The following is a 22,947-nucleotide window of genomic DNA, read 5'->3' as shown; positions in this document are numbered from 1 at the left end:
CAAAATACTTCCCTTTGACAATTATTCCCATTAAAAAAAAAAAAATTATAAATAAAATTCTCCTCGTCTTTAAAAGATGTGTCGAAAGGCTTTTTAAAATAAAAAATAAAAATAAAATAAATAAAAGGTCCGGAATAGTCAGGCTTTACAGAATTTGTTTTCAAATAAAAAATAATAATCCTTGAACAGAAATATTTTTTTAAAAAAAGACCACGGACAGCAAGAATTTTTTAAAAGGGACACGTATCATGGCTTTGAAAAATCTTCTAAGCCCTTTCTTTAACGTATTATTTGTGGCCACAAGGTGGCGCCAGCTGGTCTGCAGGCACCGACATAATTACTTCCGGGCTGCGTGTTGGCGGGAAAATGTATATCCCATACCCGGAAGTGGCGGTGATTTTGAATTTCCGTCGCGGCGCACGAGGACGCCGACTGACCTCGTTAACTTTGTTTTTCGAGGGAGACACACTTCTATTTTATTTTTGAATTTTTTTTTTTTTTCTTTTAAATTGTGTGGCTCAATGTTGTGCAGCGTGCCACTAAATGTGCCGCTTGGCCTCGGGTTGGCTTTCCTTTGCGGCCATTGCGGTGTGAGGTTTGGAGCTAATTGGAGACAGGTGCACTAATGGCCACCAACAGCAAAATGGTGAGCGACGAATTTGCGTTTTCTCATGCAAGCAAGCAAGCAAATGTTTGTTTGGACATGTTTGTAACAGTGGCAATGTGCTTGTTGCAGGCTTTTCTCTGCAACAGGAGCAGCGTCTCAGCAAAGGTTTGTGCATGGGTTTGCTTGAGCACAGCACGTTCACACTTCACTTTGGGGTTGACACATTGGTTCTTTTTATATGATTTTTATAAAAAAAATAATAATAATTAATGCTCGCCAGCTCATGAGTGTCAATTTTTTTGTGTTTTTGTTTAAATATGATGACTTTGTGCCTGATTTTATTTTGAAATTTGGTATTGTAAGAATTGTACCCTTTTTTATTTTTTATTTATTTATTTATTTATTTTATTTTATTTGCAGGGCTCAGGAGTAGCTGGATGGGATGAGGAAAAGGAACAATTCCACACATCAAATCAAGAATAAAGTGGCACACAGATGAGTTGTCTGTTCATAATCTATCTGCAGAGCGGATGTAAAGAGTAAACGAGAGGGGGTAGAGTACGGAGCTTTGTGGTTTGCCTTGGTTGACTGTAGCGATGGAAGGTGGTTGTTTGGTGTTCGCAAGGTCTCATTTGTAAAGAGGGCAGGGAAAGTGTTTGTAGGTTTGGTTTATGGTCTTTGCGAAGGAAGAGAGGTTGTGATGGTCTGCAGGTTGTTCGGCTCGTCTTGGTCCAGAGTAGCTTTGTTTTGAGTTGTGAACAGTGCAGCCTTTGAATGAGGAATTCATATCGCTCAGTATAATGTTTCAGGATGACACAACAGGTATGCAGTCCCAAGATAAACAACTTTTTCCTTGAGGTGAGTGTGTGATTAATGTGCATTAACAGCTACGAAAGCACATGTTAAGGTGTTTTTTTTTTTTTTTTTTTTTTTTATGCAGCCATCCAGAACAAAGGTGGAAATGCTGTGGAGTTTCAAGAGCAAAGCACCAACTTTACGGGGAGAGTATATCTTAGTTACTCTTAGTGTTTGTGTCCACTTGTTCACTAACTCACTGGGTGTGCACGGACTAACACCATTTTTTTTGTGCGTGTACTGAGATGTGCATCATGTCAAGGCAACAATGCTGAAACATAATAGTCAACAAAATGTACTTTTGAAAAATGTTTTTTTTGTGTGTTGGGTTTTGGAGGGAATGGTGAAAGTTATAAATTTGCTTTGACGACTTGAATTAAAATTGTAAAAATGTTATGAAGTGGGACGAAATGGACAAACATACACAACGTAGAATAAGAGTTAAATACAGTGCAAGGCAGTCCCCCCTGACCCCATTTAGGACTGACATGACAAGTGACATAATGCAGTAATTACATTTTTTTTCCTCCCTGTTATTGCATGGTGGAGAAGCAGGCTGTGATGGGAGGTAGAAAGTAGAACCAACAAAGTAGACACACCAATCAAATATTCAAGTGACATAACTATACTATTGAACTTGTTTTAAACAAGGAGCAGGTTGGGACATGCAGTTGGCTACTCTTGTTTCTTTGTCATTGCAGGCTGGTGGAGGAGACATTTGGGACAGGAGGCAACAAGGAAAACCAGAGCGGGGTAAGAAGTACAAAGATCCCAAAAAAGACTTGCTCAAGAGTAATGGTGTGATTGTTTTGGGGAGTGGAAGAGTTGTTCTGATAAAGGGAAAGGCTGGCCAAAGGTAACCAAATATGTGGCACAACTTTTTCTTTTCTTTTTTTTTTTTTTTAGCAGGGCTCAGAAGTCGCTGGATGGGATGAGGAAAAGGAAGAATTCCACACATCAAGAATAAAGTGAAACACAGATGAGTTGTCTGATCATAATCTATCTGCAGGGTGGATGTAAAGCGTAAACGAGAGGGGCCAGAGTGCGGAGCTTTGTGGTTTGCCTTGGTTGACAGTAATGATGGAAGGTGGTTGTTTGGTGTTCGCAAGGTCTCATTTATAAAGAGGGCAGGCATGGAAAGTGTTTGTAGAGCTGATGGGTGGACATGGTTTGGTTTGTGTTCTTTGCGAAGGAAGGAAGGTTGAGATGGTCTGCAGGTTGTTTGGCTCGTCTTGGTCCAGAGTCTCTTTGTTTGGAGTTGTGAACAGTGCAGCCTTTGAATGAGGAATTCATATCGATCAGTATAATGTTTCAGGATGACACAACAGGTACGCAGTCCCAAGATAAACATCTTTTTTCCTTGAGGTGAGTGTGCGATTAATGTGCATTAACAGCTATGAAAACACAAGTTAAGGTCTTTTTTGTTTTTGTTTTTGGCAGCAATCCAGAACAAAGGTGGAAATGCTGTGGAGTTTCAAGAGCAAAGCACCAACTTTACGGGGAGAGTATATCTTAGTTACTCTTAGTGTTTGTGTCCACTTCTTCACTAACTCACTGGGTGTGCACGGACTAACACCATTTTTGTGTGTACTGAGATGTGCATCATGTAAAGGCAACAATGCTGAAACATTGTGATCAGTAAAATGTACTTTTGAAAAAATGTGTTTTTGTTTGTGTTGGGGGGTTTTGGATGGAATGGTGAAAGTTGTTCTCAATATGCTTTGACGACTTGAATTAAAATTCTAAAAATATTAGGAAGTGCGACTACATGCACAAACAGATGGGAGCCAGATGGGACAAGGAAAAGAGACAATCCATCGAATCAAGCATCACACGAGTTGTCTGCATAATTTGTCTGAGGAGCATGTAGATGTTGAACAGGACTGGGCAGAGTAGTGAGCTTTGTGGCACACCTTGGTTGACGATACCTATGGGTGGTGATTGTCATGGTAAAAAGGTCTTTTAACGAGGGCAGGTGTGGAGAGTGTTCATAGGGTTGATGGCACAAAGAACCACTGGGAATGACTGGCAGCTTTAACGTCTTGAGGAAAATCTACAGTAAGTAATAAGTAAATACACACAATGATATGAGCTAGCAAACAAGTAATTGTACAGCGTCTTTTGCAGGGTGGAAGGTGCGCCGGATGGGACGAAACGCAGAGCAAGGGTAACCAACAAAGTAGACACTCCAATCAATATTGAACTATACTATTGAATTTGTTTTAAACAAGAATCATGTTGGGACATGCAGCAGGCTACTATAGTTTGTTTGTCATCACAGGCTGGAGGAGACATTTGGGACAGGAAGCACCAAGGAGAAGCAGAGCGGGGGAAGAAGTACCAAGGTCCTAAGAATAACTTTCTTCAGAGAAATGGTGTTTGTTTTGTGGAGTGGAAGAGTTGTTCTGATAAAAGGAAAGGCTGGCCAAAGGTAACAAAATATGTGGCACAACCTTTTTTCTTTTTTTTGCAGGGCTCAGAAGTAGCTGGATGGGATGAGGAAAAGGAACAATTCCACACCAAGAATAAAGCGGCACACAGATGAGTTTTCTGTTCATAATTTATCTGCAGGGTGGGTGTTAAGAGTAAACCGGAGAGGGCAGAGTACGGAGCTTTGCGGTTTGCTTTGGTTGACCGTAGCGATGGAAGGTAGTTTGGCGAGGGCAGGCGTAGAACGTGTCGGTAGAGCTGATGGATACGTCTGTGCGGTAAAGTGGTCTCTTGCGAAGGAGGTTTTGAGACAGTCTGTAGCGTACAGTACAGGGTTTGAGGGAGGACTCCTGGTTGTAATGAGGGCAAGCATGGAAAGTGTCGGTTGAGCTGATGGTTGGACGTGGTGGTTTGGTTCAGTGGTCTTTGCGAAGGAAGGAAGGTTGAGATGGTCCGCAGGTCGTTTGGCCCGTCTCGGTCCAGAGTCTCTTTGTTTTGAGTTGTGAACAGTGCAGCCCTTCGAATGAGGAATTCATATCGATCAATACAATGCTTCAGGATGACTATGCCACAACAGGTAAGCAGTTACAAGATAAACCTGTTGTTACTTGAAGTGAGTGTACAATTGTGTATTAACATAAATGAAAACACAAACAAATTTTTTGCAGCAATCCAGAACAAAGATGGAAATGCTGTGCAGCTTCAAGAGACGAGCACCAACTTTACGGGGAGAGTATATCTTAGTTACTCTTAGTGTTTGTGTCCACTTGTTCACTAACTCACTGGGTGTGCACGGACTAACACCATTTTTTTTGTGTGTGTACTGAGATGTGAAACATGTAAAGGCAACAATGCTGAAACATATTAGTCAATAAAATGTACTTTTGAAAAATGTTTTTTTTTTGTGTGTTGGGTTTTGGAGGGAATGGTGAAAGTTATAAATTTGCTTTGACGACTTGAATTAAAATTATAGAAATGTTAGGAAGTGGGAAAGTTTTTGTTTGTATTTTGGAGGGAATGGTGAAAGTTCTAAACGTGGTTTGACGAATTGAATTAAAATGATGATGTTAGGAAGTGGGACTTTTTGTACAAACATTCACAATGTAGAGTAAGCTTTAAATACAGTGCAAGGCAGCCCCGCCCCCCATTTAGGACTGACATAAGTGCAGTATTTTTTTTGTCCACCCTTATTGCATGGTGGAGAAGCAAGTAGGGATAATAATAAGGGAAGGTTGACCAAAGGTAACAAAAGAGAGCAAATAAGTGCCACAACAATTTTTTTTCATTTTTTTTTTCTTTGTTGCAGGGAAGAGCCAGATGGGACAAGGACAAGAGACAATCCATCAAATCAAGTATCATGCACGAGTTGTCTGCATAATCTGTCTAAGGAGCATGTAAATGTTGAACAGGAAGGGGCAGAGTAGTGAGATTTGTGGCACAAATTCTAAAAATATTAGGAAGTGCGACTACATGCACAAACAGATGGGAGCCAGATGGGACAAGGAAAAGAGACAATCCATCGAATCAAGCATCACACGAGTTGTCTGCATAATTTGTCTGAGGAGCATGTAGATGTTGAACAGGACTGGGCAGAGTAGTGAGCTTTGTGGCACACCTTGGTTGACGATACCTATGGGTGGTGATTGTCATGGTAAAAAGGTCTTTTAACGAGGGCAGGTGTGGAGAGTGTTCATAGGGTTGATGGTTGGACATGGTCGTGCAGTCAAGTGGTGTTTTTGCGAGGATCTTGCTTAATACGGGCCGGTATTTGTTTGACTTTCCTGCAGCCAGGACAGCTTGTTGTTTTGAGGGAGGAGCATATTGAGCAATAAACACAAATGTACTCATCTGGGGTCTTTTTTTTTTTTTTTTTTTTTTTTTCTGTCTTTGTTGTACAGTTGTCGCCAAGTGTTGATTTTGTTTTTGTTGCAGGGCAGCAGGGAAGTGGGATGAGTTGAGAGGCACAAAGAACCACTGGGAATGACTGGCAGCTTTAACGTCTTGAGGAAAATCTACAGTAAGTAATAAGTAAATACACACTGATATGAGCTAGCAAACAAGTAATTGTACAGCGTCTTTTGCAGGGTGGAAGGTGCGCCGGATGGGACGAAACGCAGAGCAAGGGTAACCAACAAAGTAGACACTCCAATCAATATTGAACTATACTATTGAATTTGTTTTAAACAAGAATCATGTTGGGACATGAAGCAGGCTACTATAGTTTGTTTGTCATCACAGGCTGGAGGAGACATTTGGGACAGGAAGCACCAAGGAGAAGCAGAGCGGGGGAAGAAGTACCAAGGTCCTAAGAATAACTTGCTTCAGAGGAATGGTGTTTGTTTTGTGGAGTGGAAGAGTTTTTCTGATAAAAGGAAAGGCTGGCCAAAGGTAACAAAACATGTGGCACAACTTTTTTTCTTTTTTTTGCAGGGCTCAGAAGTAGCTGGATGCGATGAGGAAAAGGAACAATTCCACACCAAGAATAAAGCGGCACACAGATGAGTTTTCTGTTCATAATTTATCTGCAGGGTGGATGTAAAGAGTAAACCGGAGAGGGCAGAGTACGGAGCTTTGCGGTTTGCTTTGGTTGACCGTAGCGATGGAAGGGAGTTTGGCGTTTGCGAGGGCAGGCGTAGAAAGTGTCGGTAGAGCTGATGGATACGTCGGTGCGGTTAAGTGGTCTCTTGCGAAGGAGGTTTTGAGACGGTCTGTAGCGTGCAGTACAGGGTTTGAGGGAGGAGTCCATATTGAGCAATAAACACAAATGTACTAACCTGGGGTCTTTTTTTGTATGCTGGCCAGCTCCTTTGTGTAGTTTTGTTAAATTGCAGTTTGCCTTGTTTGACTGTCGCTACGGAAGGGTAGTTTGGTGGCAGGTCTGGTTGTAATGAGGGCAGGCATGGAAAGTGTCGGTTGAGCTGATGGTTGGACGTGGCGGTTTGGTTCAGTGGTCTTTGCGAAGGAAGGAAGGAAGGTTGAGATGGTCCGCAGGTCGTTTGGCCCGTCTCGGTCCAGAGTCGCTTTGTTTTGAGTTGCGAACAGTGCAGCCCTTCGAATGAGGAATTCATATCGATCAACACGATGCTTCAGGATGACTATGCCACAACAGGTAAGCAGTTACAAGATAAACCCGTTGTTACTTGAAGTGAGTGTACAATTGTGTATTAACATAAATGAAAACACAATTTTTTTTGCAGCAATTCAGAACAAAGGTGGAAATGCTGTGGAGCTTCAAGAGCAAAGCACCAACTTTACGGGGAGAGTATATCTTAGTTACTCTTAGTGTTTGTGTCCACTTCTTCACTAACTCACTGGGTGTGCACGGACTAACACCATTTTTTTGTGTGTGTACTGAGATGTGCATCATGTCAAGGCAACAATGCTGAAACATAGTCAACAAAATGTACTTTTGAAAAATGTTTTTTTTGTGTGTTGGGTTTTGGAGGGAATGGTGAAAGTTATAAATTTGCTTTGACGACTTGAATTAAAATTATAAAAATGTTAGGAAGTGGGAAAGTTTTTGTTTGTATTTTGGAGGGAATGGTGAAAGTTGTTCTAAACGTGGTTTGACGAATTGAATTAAAATGATGATGTTAGGAAGTGGGACTTTTTGTACAAACATTCACAATGTAGAGTAAGATTTAAATACAGTGCAAGGCAGCCCCCCCCCCCCCCCCCCCCCCCCCCATTTAGGACTGACATAAGTGCAGTATTTTTTTTGTCCACCCTTATTGCATGGTGGAGAAGCAAGTAGGGATAATAATAAGGGAAGGTTGACCAAAGGTAACAAAAGAGAGCAAATAAGTGCCACAATTTTTTTTCATTTTTTTTTCTTTGTTGCAGGGAAGAGCCAGATGGGACAAGGACAAGAGACAATCCATCAAATCAAGTATCACGCACGAGTTGTCTGCATAATCTGTCTGAGGAGCATGTAAATGTTGAACAGGAAGGGGCAGAGTAGTGAGATTTGTGGCACACCTTGGTTGACGGTACCTATGGGTGGTGATTGTCATGGTAAAAAGGTCTTTTCACGAGGGCAGGTGTGGAGAGTGTTCATCGGTTTTATTGATGGTTGGACATGGTCGTGCAGTCAAGTGGTGTTGGCAGGATCTCGCTTAATAGGGGCCGGTATTTGTTTGACTTTTCTGCAGCCAGAACAGCTTGTTGTTTTGAGGGAGGAGCATATTGAGCAATAAACACAAATGTACTCATCTGGGGTCTTTTTTAAAAATTTTATTTATTTTTTTAAATTTTTTTATTTTTATTTTCTTGTTGTACAGTTTTGTCGCCTATTGTTGATTTCTTTTTGTTGCAGGGCAGCAGTGAAGTGGGATGAGTTGAGAGGCACAAAGAACCAGTGGGAATGACTGGCAGCTTGAATATCTTGAAGAAAATTTAAAGTAAGTCATTAGTAAATGCACACAATGATGTGAGCTAGCAAAAAACTAATTATACAGTGTCTTTAGCAGGGTGGAAGGTACACCGGATGGGATGAAACGCAGGGCAAGGGTAACTAACAAAGTAGACACTCCAATCAATCAAATATTCAAGTGACATAACTATACTATTGAACTTGTTTTAAACAAGAATTATGTTGGGACATGCAGCAGGCTACTGTAGTTCCTTTGTCATTGCAGGCTGGTGGAGGAGACATTTGGGACAGGAGGCAACAAGGAGAAGCAGAGCGGGGGAAGAAGTACCAAGGTCCCAAGAAAGACTTGTTTCAGAGGAATGGTGTGTTTGTTTTGTGGAGTGGAAGAGTTGTTCTGATAAAAGGAAAGGCTGGCCAAAGGTAACAAAATATGTGGCACAACCTTTTTTCTTTTTTTTGCAGGGCTCAGAAGTAGCTGGATGGGATGAGGAAAAGGGACAATTCCACACCAAGAATAAAGCGGCACACAGATGAGTTTTCTGTTCATTTATCTGCAGGGTGGATGTAAAGAGTAAACGGAAGGGGGCAGAGTACGGAGCTTTGCGGTTTGCTTCGGTTGACCGTAGCGATGGAAGGTAGTTTGGCGTTTGCGAGGGCAGGCGTCGAAAGTGTCGGTGGAGCTGATGGATACGTCGGTGCGGTTAAGTGGTCTCTTGCGAAGGAGGTTTTGAGATGGTCTGTAGTGCGCAGTACAGCGTTTGAGGGAGGAGTCAATATTGAGCAATAAACACAAATGTACTAACCTGGGGTCTTTTTTTGTATGCTGGCCAGCTCCTTTGTGTAGTTTTGTTAAATTGCAGTTTGCCTTGTTTGACTGTCACTATGGAAGGGTAGTTTGGTGGTAGGTCTGGTTGTAATGAGGGCAGGCATGGAAAGTGTCGGTTGAGCTGATGGTTGGACGTGGTGGTTTGGTTCAGTGGTCTTTGCGAAGGAAGGAAGGTTGAGATGGTCTGCAGGTTGTTTGGCCTGTCTCGGTCCAGAGTCGCTTTGTTTTGTGGAGCCCTTCGAATGAGGAATTCATATCAATCAATACAATTCTTCAGGATGACTACGCCACAACAGGTAAGCAGTTACAAGATAAACCTGTTGTTCCTTGAAGTGAGTGTACAATTGTGTATTAACATAAATGAAAACACAAGCAAATTTTTTAACATTTATTTTTTGCAGCAATCCAGAACAAAGGTGGAAATGCTGTGGAGCTTCAAGATCCGAGCACCAACTTTACGGGGAGAGTATATCTTAGTTACTCTTAGTGTTTGTGTCCACTTCCTCACTAACTCACTGGGTGTGCACGGACTAACTGATTTTATTTTTTTTGTGTCATGAGATGTGCATCATGTCCAGGCAACAATGCTGAAACATACTAATCATTAAAATGTACTTTTGAAAAATGTTTTTTTGTATTTTGGAGGGAATGGTGAAAGTTGTTCTCAACGTGGTTTGACGAATTGAATTAAAATGATGATGTTAGGAAGTGGGACTTTTTGTACAAACATTCACAATGTAGAGTAAGATTGAAATACAGTGCAAGGCAGCCCCCATCCCACCCCCCCATTGAGGACTGACATAAGTGCAGTATTTATTTTCTCCCCCTTATTGCATGGTGGAGAAGCAAGTAGGGATAATAATAAGGGAAGGTTGACCAAAGATAACAAAATAGGGCAATTAAGTGGCACAACAATTTTTTTTCATTTTTTTTTTCTCTTTGTTGCAGGGAAGAGCCAGATGGGACAAGAGACAATCCATCAAATCAAGTATCACACACTAGTTGTCTGCACTATCTGTCTGAGGAGCATGTAAATGTTGAACAGGAAGGGGCAGAGTAGTGAGATTTGTGGCACACCTTGGTTGACGATACCTATGGGTGATTGTCATAGTAAAAAGGTCTTTTTAACGAGGGCAGGTGTGGAGAGTGTTCATCGGGTTGATGGTTATGACATGGTCGTGCAGTCAAGTGGTGTTGGCAGGATCTCGCTTAATCTGGGCCGGTATTTGTTTCTTTCCTGCAGCCAGAACAGCTTGTTGTTTTGAGGGAGGAGCATATTGAGCAATAAACACAAATGTACTCATCTGGGGTCTTTTTTTGTTTTTTGTTTTGTTTTTGTTTGGGTTTTTTTGTTGGTCATTGTTGTACAGTTTTGTCGCCTCGTGTTGATTTTCTTTTTGTTGCAGGGCAGCAGTGAAGTGGGATGAGTTGAGAGGCACAAAGAACCACTGGGAATGACTGCCACCTTCAACATCTTGAAAATCTACAGTAAGTAAGAAGGAAATGCACACAATGATGTGAGCGAGCAAACAACTAATTGTACAGTGTCTTTTGCAGGGTGGAAGGTGCGCCGGATGAGACGACGAGACGCAGAGCAAGGGTAACCAACAAAGTAGACACGCCAATCAAATAGTCAAGTGAGCTGCAGGCTTTGAATGAGGGATCAATTATTGATCAACAAATAAAACTTACTTTAAAAAAAAAAATATTACAATTCTCCCCAGGTTGAAGACCAACAAATGTTCACACATGACGTGCAGCTACAAGAGGAACAGTTGACTTGTCCTTTGAGGTCTGTGCATTTAATGGGCATTAACAAATATGACAACATGTTGACTCTTATTTGTATCTTCCACTGAGTGTTTCTGTCCACTAAGTCACTGTGTGTGCATGGACTAACACTTTATTTTATTTCATTTGTTTTGGTGTTTGTATAGAGCTGTGCAGTGACTCAAGTCAATGCTGAAACATGTTTATCAGTGAAACGTCCATTTGATGATTGTATTTTTGTGGCCTTTGGAGGGATCTGTAAATGTGTTCCAAATGCACTTTTACTACTTGAAATAAAATTGTTAGGGGGGGAAAAAAAGAAGTAAATTGGGAGTACATGTACAAATTTAAGGTTGAAAGACGGGAAGCATTTTTACGAAATGAAAATGTTTTGGGCCCCCTTCAAGCAGAAAGATGGGTCTTTTTAAAAATGTTGTATGGCAAGACTCAAGCACCAAAGACATGGCTTTGAAAATCAGACAATGAAAACTAAGGACTTTTTTTGTTTGTTTATAAGGTGTGCATGTATAGGAAGACTTAATGTCCAGTAGAGTAAGATTTTGTTTGAAATTCAATTTAGTATTGGAAGCATGCCGGCTTTTGTTTGTGTACTCTAGTGTAAGCTAGTTTGTTGTCAATGGGGAGATGTTTTTGTGGGCTGTTGTCTGCTTGCAAAATGGTGATTTTAAAGCCTGGTATTTTTTTTTTTTTTAGTATTCAGTGTGGGAGAAGAACCACCGTATGGGGAAGTACAACTTAATTACTGGTAAGATGTATTTATTTTTCTAAAAATGTCCTTAAATTATTTTCTTTCCATTTAAAAAAAAAAAAAAAAAAAAAAAAAAAAAAAAAAAATCAATTTTAACCTCTACCAGACATTTTTTTGTCATAGTCCAGTATTAAAATATGGGTATTTGCTAAAATATGAAAAAATAGGACTTTCGTCAAAGATTTCTTTCCTAGAAAATTTTTTTTTTCTGAAAAAGAAATCTGCGAAACTTTAAAATTTTCTCGATTGTTTGATTTATTCATTGTGAATGTTGCTGTTTAGCGCCAGCAAGTTGTCCAATATAGTTAATTCAATGTTTATTCAACAGTAGTTAGTTTGTTTATTGCAGGGAGGAGGAGGAAACATTTGGGACAGAAGGCAACAAGGGGAACCAGAACAAGGTAATAAGTGAATATTGGTCTGTGATTTTGTAGAGTGGAATAGGAATTGGATATAAAAAGGTAACAAAGTGGCACACACTGATTTACAATTTTTATTTTTTTCAGGGCTCTGGAACTGGATGGGATGAGGAAAAAGAATTCCACATCAAATCGAGAGTAAAGCGGCACAAGAGTTGTTCATAATCTCAGAGGTGCATGTAAATGGTGAACAGGAGGGGGCAGAGTACTGAGCTTTGTTGTTTGTCTTGGTCAACCGTAGCAATACAAGGTAGTTTTTTGGTGTTGGAAAAGTCTCATTTGTAAAGAGGGCAGTCACATGTAGAGCTGGTGGTTGGACGTGTTGATGTGGTGTTTGCGCAGGAAGGAAGGTTGGAAGTGTTCCGTTGGTTTGGGTTGACTGGGTCCAGAGCAGCTCTTTTGTTTTGAGTTGCTATGAATGAGAAATCCATCTTTGGGGAAAAAAATGGTGTACTGTGTGGTTTCAGGGTGAAGGAGGTGGTGGATTGGGCAAGAGGAACCGCACCAGGGTCATCAGTACATAAACGGACATCAAGAAATTACCGGCACACGACTAATAGCTTTTTCCGTTCCGATCCAAGGACAATGAGTCGGCTAGCACAAAAACCCAGGTAACAATACCGTGCGTGTACAAATAAAACATACGTCTGGTGATACCTGGCGTATCCCAGTTTTGTAACATTACAAATCTTTCATTCTGTGTATTTTTTTTCTTTTGAAAATCTTTGTTTTTTCTATTTTTTTTTATTCCTGCTCCCTGTGACGAACAGGACTGCGGTGGAGTGGGATGTGTTGAGCCGTACGAAGAGCCACAGGATGACGGTAATAAGTACACGTATGTAATGAAGTGACCAGCACACAATTGTACTGCTTGCTTTGCAGGTTTGGAGATGAGCTGGCTCAACGCCGTGCAAAGGTAACTTCCAAAGTCGCCACGCCAATGAAACAAAGTGACAGACAAGTACAGTAGGCTACTCTAGTTTCTTTATTGCAGGGTGGAGGAGGAGACCTTTGAAACAGGAGGGACCAAGGAAAACCACAACGGTAATAAGTAATAGAAAACTAATACACATTTGCAAGAGTAATGGTGTGCAGTTATGTGCTCGAGAGCTGTGTGGGAGGAGGAAAAGCAACAATTCCTCACATCAGTGCAAAAGTTGTCTGTTCATAATCTGTCTGAACGGGAGGAGGCAGAGTACTGTGCCTTGTGGTGTGCCTTGGTTGACTGTAGCTCCGCAAGGTAGTTGTTTGGTGTTTGAGAAGTCTGTTTGTAATGAGGGCAGGAACGGAAAGTGTTAGCAGACATGTTGGTGCGGTCTTTGCAGAGGAACGTTGGAAATGGGTGGCTCGTGGTTTGGCTCGCGTGGGTCCAGAGCAGCACTTTGTTCCGAATTCATGCAAAGAGTGCAGGCTTTGAATGAGGAATCGTCATGATCAACACAAATCAACATTTTTCCTTTTGTATTTTTTAATTGTTCTTTTTAACCCAGGGTGAAGACCAACAAATGTACAAGATGACCAGCTTCTTGTCCCTTGAGGTAAGTGTGCAATTAATGCGCATGACCATGTGTGACAACACGTTATTTTTTTTTTTTCTGCATTCCAGAACGAAGGTGGAAATGCTGCACTGCTTAAAGAGCCAAGCACTCACCGGTACAGGGAGTATGTCTTCGTTCCATTGAGTGTTTCTGTCCACTTTCTCACCAACTCACTGGGTGTGCATGAACTGACACAGTCGACTTGTGGTTTTTCTACTGAGCTCTGCGTCGTGGCGCCAATGATGAAACGTGTTTCAATAAACTGTCCTTTTTAAAATAGTGGTTTTGGTGTGTAATATTGTGCAGTGTTTTTATTGTTGTCAGTTATCTTCGATTGTCGATTTCTGACCATTAATGGTGCGCTTTGACACAATATCCACAAGCTCGCCAATGAACTATCGCTTTGTACTCCTAGCTTCTCTGGAAGCGCGCCCTCCTCTGTCTTGAGCAGACATAAGCAGTCGATCGCCGATCACTTTTCTTAAAGAGGCTAAACTAGCAGATTACAAACCTGACATTGTACAGGTGTAGGTATTTTGAAACAGTTAACCATATTTAAACGTAAATCCGTTTTTAACCTCTAAGAGCGCAAATCTTTTAACATTTCCTACAAGTCTCTATAGTCCTACATTCATTTTCATGAGTTTTACCTGTTAATGAATTACTAATTTAAATTATTTTATGACCTATCATATATGACTAATCTATCACACACTCCCCTGCAAAATTAGATGTCGTCACAATATTTACCTAGTGTCTTCTAATTCTAATTCTCTTTACCTGGACGATACTGAATAATAAAATGGAAATGGGCTAGTTGTGCTCCACGTTGACATCCAGTTGCATTAAGTTGAGCACTTGACAGGACATAAGTGGATTATTGTCTTTAAAGGTTGGTGCATCGTGGAAATAGTCTGTCAATTTTAATGCGAGAAATTCCCAACTTCCCAGAGTGGAGATGATAATTTCGCTCAGCAAGCAGTTGGTGTGCGGGAACCATACGCGAGCACACGGAGTTTGCCATCTTGTCGCCGGTAGAAAACTCCTCCTCCGACTTGATTCGAGGCATCTGCCTGAAGGATAAATGGTTGTGAAAAGTCTGGAGGCTCAAGCAGACGGTCTATCATTGGCTCCAAGATGAGCTGATGAACTTCAGTCTACTAAATCGGTTTATGTGATGGTACCCCTTTTTCTGTTAAATGTCTTGTTTGTCCTGTTTTGCGCCACATTGTTGTCCCTTTTAGAAAGTAAAAAAAAAAACCATAAAACCTTGGTGGTCTATCAGGATGAGTCGTCTTGTTTAGTTCTCTGTAGTCAGTGCAAAGACGCAAACTTCCATCTGACACGACAATTGGTGAGGGCGAGCTGCATTTCGTCACCCAACCTTGTGCAGGTCTTCATTTCTTCGTACAGAGGTTTTGGTATTGACTGGATCTCACAAAATTCAAGGCCTTCAGCCCACTGGATTTATGTCATGTTCATTTTTAATGGCCCTATTTACACTTTACAGTTGATCCAAACAGGTGTGTTTGGGCACAATGACTCTCGTTCTCATGGCAATGAAGGGTGGAACACTTTCTTTCTCGAGACTGGGAAAAGTTGCCTTTAAGGTCTCATGGAAATACTCTTCTCGCAGCATCCAGTTGCTCTGAGTTGCATGTTTTTATTTGCTCAAGGACGGGCTATGCAAGTCTTCCGCCTTCAACGAAAGCTGTATCTGGCATACTTTGTCATTTTCAAATCATCAGGTGTCGAGAAGGTCAGAGACATCTTTGTTTTTCGCTTGGCAAATGCCTTTCATCAACAATAGACTTGAGAGCCTGTAGCCCACAGTGCTTGAGTCTTGTGGCACTCAACAATGCATCAGTTTTCCTAGCAGAGCAGCGACGACGAGATTGCTTGTCCTCTTCCTTCAGTTGAAAATGCTGAAGCAATGGTTGCAATATTCACTTCCATTTTGTTGGCAGCCAATACATTTTCTCAGGTGTGAGCAAGTTGTTAGGGGATATTGGTGCTATGTCTCCTCTTCATTCCAGTCCCGGGGGAGGCCAGTAGTTTTGTGCTGCATTTTATGTACACGGTACTTATGAATTGGAGCCCAGTCCTGCACAACGGTTTACAGGAACGGCTGGCTCCCATCGCATTCATCCCAGGGGTGCCTCTGCAATGTAACGGCCTGAATAAAGGGAGATGAAATGACCATTCGCACAACGATGTTTCTTCTCCAGAAGCTCTCCCGAGAATGAGACGAGAGCTCCCTCCGCTGTCTTTAGCAGACATCAGCAGTTGATCGCCAATCACTTTACGAAAAGAGGCTCAACGAGCAGGTTACAAACCTGACGCACAGGCCGAGGCAAGTAGTTTTAAAGCGTAAATCTTAACATTTCCCACAAGTGTCGAAAGTCCTCCATTGAGTTTTACTTATGAATGAATAACTGACTTGCATTCTTTTGACCTATCATATGACCAATGCATCACACGGACATTGAGGCACCTAAACAATCAGTGTCAGTTTAGTTTTTCTTTGCACTGAGCAATTGGGTCTTTAAAAAGTTACCGTGTGGCTTGAAGACCATACTAGATATAGTCTTGAAAATAAGGAGTTTAAGCTCGGGCCAAGACTTGTCTATCTTTGTTGTTATACGTTCTAGATTATTTCACTCTCCAGATGGCCTCGTGAGCAGAACAGCAGCTCAGTGATTTGTTGTGCCTGGTTTCAAATCCCCACTGAGTTCCAATGACAACCACAGTGCAAAAGTTATAAAAACATTCTGGGCCAGGAGCACTAAAGCAGACCCAGTCTTTCATGGCTTTTGCGGACAAACAGCTGAGTTGGAAATCCCAGGTTCTCTGGAACAGTTCCACATTGAAAATAATGACTATCTCCTTTCGGCTTCTCAAAAGCAGGTGCACTTCGAGGGGTATAGTCTCACTCTCCAGATGGCCTCGTGAGTAGAACAGCAGCTCCGTGAGTTGTTGTGCCTGGGATCCAGTCCCCACTGGAGACAAATGACAACCACAGTTCGAAAGTTAAAAACATTGGTGTTCAGTGGGGATTTGATCCCAGGCACAACAAATCACAAAGCTGCTGTTCTACTCACTGGGCCATCAGGAGAGTGAGACTCTCCTCTTCGAAGTGCACCTGCTTTTGAGAAGCCGAAAAGAGATATACATATAGGGAAGGTTTATCCAAAATGTGGAACTGTTCCAGAGACCCGATCGCTGTTCTGCTCACTTGGCCATCTGGAGAGTGTGCACCTTCCTTTGAGAGAACCTCTCACCGTCTGCTCGAGTGGGTCAATGAACCTGGGATTTCCAACTCAGCTGTTTGTCCGCACCAGCCATGGAAGACTGGGTCCGCTTTAGTGCTCCTGGCCCAGAGTGTTTTTTTTTTAACTTTCGCACCGTGGTTGTCATTGGAGCTCAGCGGGGATTTGAAACCAGGCACAACAAATCACTGAGCCGCTGTTCTGCTCACTATGCCATCTGGAGAGTGAAACTCTTCCAAGTGCACCTTCCTTTGAGAGAACCTATCACCGTCTGCTCGAGTGGGTCAGTGAACCTGGGATTTCCAACTCAGCTGTTTGTCCGCACCAGCCATGGAAGACTGGGTCCGCTTTAGTGCTCCTGGCCCAGAGTGTTTTTTTTTTTAAACCTTCGCACCGTGGTTGTCATTGGAGCTCAGCGGGGATTTGAAACCAGGCACAACAAATCACTGAGCCGCTGTTCTGCTCACTACGCCATCTGGAGAGTGAAACTCTCCCCTTCCAAGTACATGTTCTTTTGAGAGAACCTGTCGGCTGGTTTGAGTGAGTAATGTATACAAAATCACCTAAATCTAATTTATTTCGAATCTATGCTATTTAGTATTTGTTATTAACTTGCAAATACCGAGGCCTGCATGATCCTGATTCTGCAAAATGACTCCAACTTTTTTAAAGACCCAATTGCTCAGTACAAAGAAAACCTAAACTAACACTGATGGTTAAGTGCCTCAATGGTCTTCCTTCCAGCAACCCAGTGGTGCCGTTCATGGACACGAGACAGTGTCCACGATTGCTTGTTACAATACAATGTATTACACTCTGTGCTTGAGTGTTTAAAGTCAACGATGTTCTACAAATCTATTGGTCAATGACCAGGAACATCTCAAAGATGGTCCACCAAAGCAGTTGACTTATGGACACAACTGGATGATAAAAGATAAGTCAACAAAAAAAAAAAACTTTCTTGCTATCACCCCCAAACACGGAAACAAGAGACTATGTATTATAAGCGTAAATTTGTTCATAAACTGCCTTTCGAAACATGCACGCTTTATGAACCAAATACGGGTCTTATATCCTGTAGTATTATTTTCAACCCCATTTGTCAGTCTTAAATGGGAAAAGTGCCTTACACTGAATTTAAATCTTACTCCATTGTGTGCATATATAGTCCCACTAACATTTTAACAACTTTTACCATTCCCGCCAAAAATAAAAAACATCATATGTACACTTGGCCGATCATGTTTCAGCATTGTTGCCACATCCAGTGAGTTAGTGGAAAATATTCCGTTTTGTGTAGATCAACATAAGTTATTCATTCCAAGCCTGCACTGTACACGTCAACTCGAAACAAAGAGCTGCTCTGGACCGAGACAAGCCAAACAACCTGCGGACCATTTCAGCAACCATCAGCTCTACCAACACTTTCATTAGCTCCTCTTCCAATCTACAAAACAAGCACACCTCATTACTCTGGAGCAGGTCACCTTTATTTATGCACATTTGCAATTATTACCCCATTCTGGTTCTCATGTCCCAAATGTCTCATCCTCCTGTAATTGATTGTCGCTTGTGACCTTTGGCCAGCCATTATCCAGCTCATCTCCAAACATGCAAAAAACACAGGACCATCTCACGTCTACCGACATCTGTCCAACATCAACCTGATGAACACTTTCCATGCCTGCCAGTCACAAATCAGACCAAAAAAAAAAAAAAAAAAAACCTCCAGTCAACCAAGACAAGCCCTGAAGCTCTGTCATCAAGTACTCTGGTCACTATTGTCATGCACCCCTCAGATAAATTTATATGCAATAAACTTGTTTGTACGCTGCTTGATTGCAGAATTGTCCCTTTGCCCTGCAACAAAACAACCCGAACAGCAACCTTAAGACAACCCCCCGCCCCAAAAAAAAAAAAAAAAAGATTGAACACTCTCCACATGAATAGTAAGATTGACAAAAGTACAAGACCACAGATGTTTTGGGGATTTTTATTTCTTTTTTTTTTTTTAAACAATCCATAGCCAACTTTTATACCATACAGGAAATGCATTTAAAAAAAGTACAATTTACCAAAGAGAATAGAAAAATCACTGCACATGAACCATCAAACATTTATTCACAAAACCATCACATTTACAATTTAAAAAAATAAAATATGCAAAAGGAGCTGGCCAGTTGAAAAAATAAATAAATGTGAAAACCCAAAAGTGAATTGTGAACATGCTGTGCTCAAGCAAGCCCATGCACAAACCTTTCCTTGCACGCTGCTGCTCCTCTGCCAGTCAAAAGCCTGCAACAAGCACATTGCCAGTTACAAACATGTCCAAACATTTGCTTGCTTGCATGAGAAAAACTCGACATCGTTTCGAAAACGTGCTTTACACTGAATTTACATCTTACTCCATTGTGTATATTTTGTACTTATAGTCCCACTTTAACATTGATACAAGTTTAAGCACACTTGCCTCAAGGGAGAAGAAGCTGTTCATCTTGGAACTGCGTGCCGGTTGTGTACAATTGTTGGTCTTCACTCTGAAGAAAATACAAGAATTCAGTTTTGTGTTGATCAATATGATAAATTGCTCATTCAACACAAAATGTATTTATAGACCGCATTTCATTCACAAAGTAACTCGGATGTGCTTTAAATGATTAAAAGCAGAAAAACAAAAAACTACAATTAATAGCATACAGTTCAAGAATTATTGACAATCTCATCATACATTTCGGTAGACAAACAATCACAAATGAGTGTTAGTCCATGCACACCCAGTGAGTTAGTGAGGAAGTAGACACAAAGTAATTCAGATATACTCCCCCTGTATAGTTGCCAATTGGCTCTTGAAGCGGCACAGCATTTCCACTTTTAGTCTGGATTGCTGCCAAAAACAATAAAAAGACACCTTCAAATGTGTCGTCATGGATCACACACATTATTTCCACACTTGCCTCGAGGGAGAAGAAGCTGTTCATCTTGGAACCGCGTGCCGGTTGTGGACAATTGTTGGTCTTCACCCTGAAAAAATACAAGTATTCAGTTTTGTGTTGATCAATATGATAAATTGCTCGTTCAAAGCAAAAAGTATTTATATAGCGCATTTCATACACAATTCAATGCGCTTTAAAAGACTAACACCACAAAAACTAAAAAGTACAATTAACACTGCGTACAGTTCAACATTTATAATCTCATCATACATCTCAGTACACAAAAATACAAATCACAAATGAGTGTTAGTCCATGCACACCCAGTGAGTTAGTGAGGAAGTAGACACAGACACAAAGTAATTAAGATATACTCCCCCTGTATCGTTGCTGCTTGGCTCTTGAAGCGGCACAGCATTTCCACTTTCAGTCTGGGTTGCTGCCAAATACAACAACAACAAAATTAAAATGGAAAAAAAAATAGACACCTTAAATTGTGTTGTCATGGATAATGCGCATTACTTGCACACTTGCCTCAAGGGAGAAGAAGCTGTTCAGCTTGGAACTGCGTGCCGGTTGTGTACAATTGTTGGTCTTCATCCTGAATAAAATACAAGTATTCAGTTTTGTGTTCATCAATATGATAAACTGCTCATTTCAAAGCAAAATGTATTTATATTGCGGATTTCATACACAATTCAATGCACTTTAAAACCACAAAAACAAAAAGTACAGATAAAACAGCAGTTCAACATTTATAATCTCATCATACATCTCAGTACACAAATGAGTGTTAGTCCATGCACACCCAGTGAGTTGGTCAGGAAGTACACACAGACACAAAGTAATTAAGATATACTCCCCCTGTATAGTTGCTGCTTGACTCTTGAAGCGGCACAGCATTTCCACTTTCATTCTGATTGCTGCCAAAAACAAAACAAAAAAGTTGTTTTATTAAAAACAATAAAAAGACACCTTCAAATGTGTCGTCATGGATAATGCGCATTATTTCCACACTTGCCTCGAGGGAGAAGAAGCTGTTCATCTTGGAACTGCGTGCCGGTTGTGTACAATTATTGGTCTCCACCCTTAAGAAAATACAAGTATTCAGTTTTGTGTTGATCAATACGATCAATTCCTCATTCAAATCCTGCACTGTACAAGTCACCTCAAAACCAAGAGCTGCTCTGGACCGAGACAAGCCAAACAACCTGCGGACCATCTCAACCTTCCTTCCTTCCCAACAACCACTGAACCAAACCACCACGTCCAACAGTCAACTCTACCGACACTTTCCATGCCTGCCCTCATTACAATCGGGCCTACCACCACGCTACCCTTCCGTAGCCAGTCAACCAAGGCAAACCGCAAAGTTCAGTACTCCGCCCCCTCCTGTTCACCATTTACCTGCACCCGCAAACAGATTATATGCAGACAACTCTTGTGCCCATTGAGTCTTAATTTGATGTGTGGAATTGTTTTTCCCTCATCCCATTCCAGCTCCTTCTGATCTGTGCAAAAGAAAAAAAGTGTGACATTTGATTTTTTTTTTGTGTGTGCGCGTTTCATTACCTTCTCTTTCATCCGGCTCCTCTTCCACTCTACAGAACAAGCACATCATTACTCTGGAGCAGGTCGCCTTTATTTTATTTTTTGCGCATTTGCACTTATTACCTCGTTCTGGTTCTCCTTGTTGCCTCCTGTCCCAAATATCTCATCCTCCTCCTCCAACAACAACAAAAACAAGCCTGCTCCAGCTGTCAGTCAGTCGCTTGTTCCACTGGCGTGTGTGTCGGTTACCCTCAGTTCATCTCTAAACCTGCAGAAACATACGATACTATTACTTTTCTCCCGGGTCTCACCTGTGTGCACTTGTCTGTACTCATTACCCTCGTCCCATCCTGCACCACAACCCGCTATTCGGCAACACAGGAAGTAGGGAAGAGGACAATGAATAAGAATTAACTTTTGGGCTGCTTGATTGTAGAATTGGAGTGCGCAGTTTAAAGTGACTAGTAGTGGGACAATGTCGATTGTGCAAATGTTGCAGATACTCCTCAGTCAGATGCTACTTTGGCATGAGCGGCCAGTATTGGTCAACACCAGATATGCAAATAGTGTCGCGCGACGAGACTACAACAGTGAGTGCACGAGTAACGTATAATTGGCCCGACAGAAATGCGACTACAAGCTCAAGACAAAGAACTGGCAGCATGTTGCAAGGGAATTGTAAGTGAGCCGTTTAAGAAGTTAATGGCGAGAGGGAACAAGCTGTTGGAATGTCTGCTGGTTTTAGCTTGAATTGTTCGGTAGCGCCTACCTGAGGGAAGGATCTGGAAGAGCTGGTTACCAGGATGTGGAGGGTCCGAGAGGATTTGGCACGCTCTTGTCTTAGTTCTGGCAGCGTGCAAGTCCTCAAGGGTGGGTAGGGGGGTACCGACAATCCTTTCAGCAGTTCTGGTTGTCCGTTGCAGTCGGAGTTTGTCCTTTTTTGTAGCTGCACCAAACCAGACTGTGATGGAGCAACACAGGACTGAATCGTGTGTAGAACTGCCTCAACAGCTCCTGCGGCAAGCCGTGGTTCCTCAGAAGCACATCCTCTGCTGGGCCTTTTTGAGGACTGAGTTGATGTTGATCACCCACTTCAGGTCCTGAGAGACTGTAATTCCCAGGAACTTGAAGGTCTCGACAGTTGACAAGGCAGCTGGACAGCGTGAGGGGCAGCTGTGGTGAAGGATGCCTCATTAAGTCCACGATCATCTCCACAGTCTTGAGCGTGTTCAGCTCCAGGTTGTGTCGGCCGCACCGCAGCTCCAGCCGCTCCGCTTCCTGTCGATATGCAGACTCTTCACTGTCTTTGTTGAGGCCGATGACTGTGGCGTCTTCTGCAAACTTCAGGAGTTTGACAGCCGGGTGCGTTGAGATGCAGTCGTTCGTGGAGAGAGAGAGAAGAGCAGTGGCGAGAGGACACAACCTTGGGGCGCCCCAGTGCTGATGAGGTGGCCTCCCCCAGCCTCACCTGCCTGTCAGAAAGCTTTAAAACCACTGGCAGACGAGACGCTGAGCTGGAGAAGCTTGGAGGAAATTTTTTTTAAAATAACATTTCTTGCACTGCACTATTTTAATTGTCCTTTTTTCTCCCGCTCTCTGTTTTAAATGTT

General features: G+C 41.9%; 1 long non-coding RNA gene across 17 annotated transcripts; it reads left to right on the top strand.

Moving 5' to 3' along the window:
* Nucleotides 1–418: 418 nt before the first annotated feature.
* On the top strand, nucleotides 419–13,865 carry LOC133472443 (uncharacterized). 17 transcript variants are annotated; one of them, XR_009786714.1, is made up of 26 exons: nucleotides 419–646; nucleotides 737–772; nucleotides 1,028–1,465; nucleotides 1,548–2,215; nucleotides 2,369–2,827; nucleotides 2,903–3,520; nucleotides 3,590–3,629; nucleotides 3,744–3,807; nucleotides 3,936–5,909; nucleotides 5,965–6,016; nucleotides 6,131–6,194; nucleotides 6,323–7,001; nucleotides 7,090–8,292; nucleotides 8,359–8,401; nucleotides 8,530–8,626; nucleotides 8,727–9,386; nucleotides 9,492–10,578; nucleotides 10,648–10,727; nucleotides 10,815–10,882; nucleotides 11,575–11,626; nucleotides 11,979–12,030; nucleotides 12,136–12,659; nucleotides 12,819–12,964; nucleotides 13,043–13,092; nucleotides 13,539–13,586; nucleotides 13,655–13,865. It is a non-coding gene; the product is annotated as an uncharacterized LOC133472443 (long non-coding RNA). The 17 variants fall into 17 exon arrangements; XR_009786715.1 differs by having other exon boundaries at nucleotides 3,578–3,629; XR_009786712.1 differs by having other exon boundaries at nucleotides 2,903–3,629.
* The last annotated feature ends 9,082 nt before the right edge of the window (nucleotides 13,866–22,947 follow it).

This window comes from Phyllopteryx taeniolatus, chromosome 23, assembly GCF_024500385.1.
Source record: "Phyllopteryx taeniolatus isolate TA_2022b chromosome 23, UOR_Ptae_1.2, whole genome shotgun sequence".
Lineage (NCBI taxonomy): Eukaryota > Metazoa > Chordata > Actinopteri > Syngnathiformes > Syngnathidae > Phyllopteryx > Phyllopteryx taeniolatus.
This window is presented reverse-complemented; position numbering and strand designations above follow the sequence as displayed.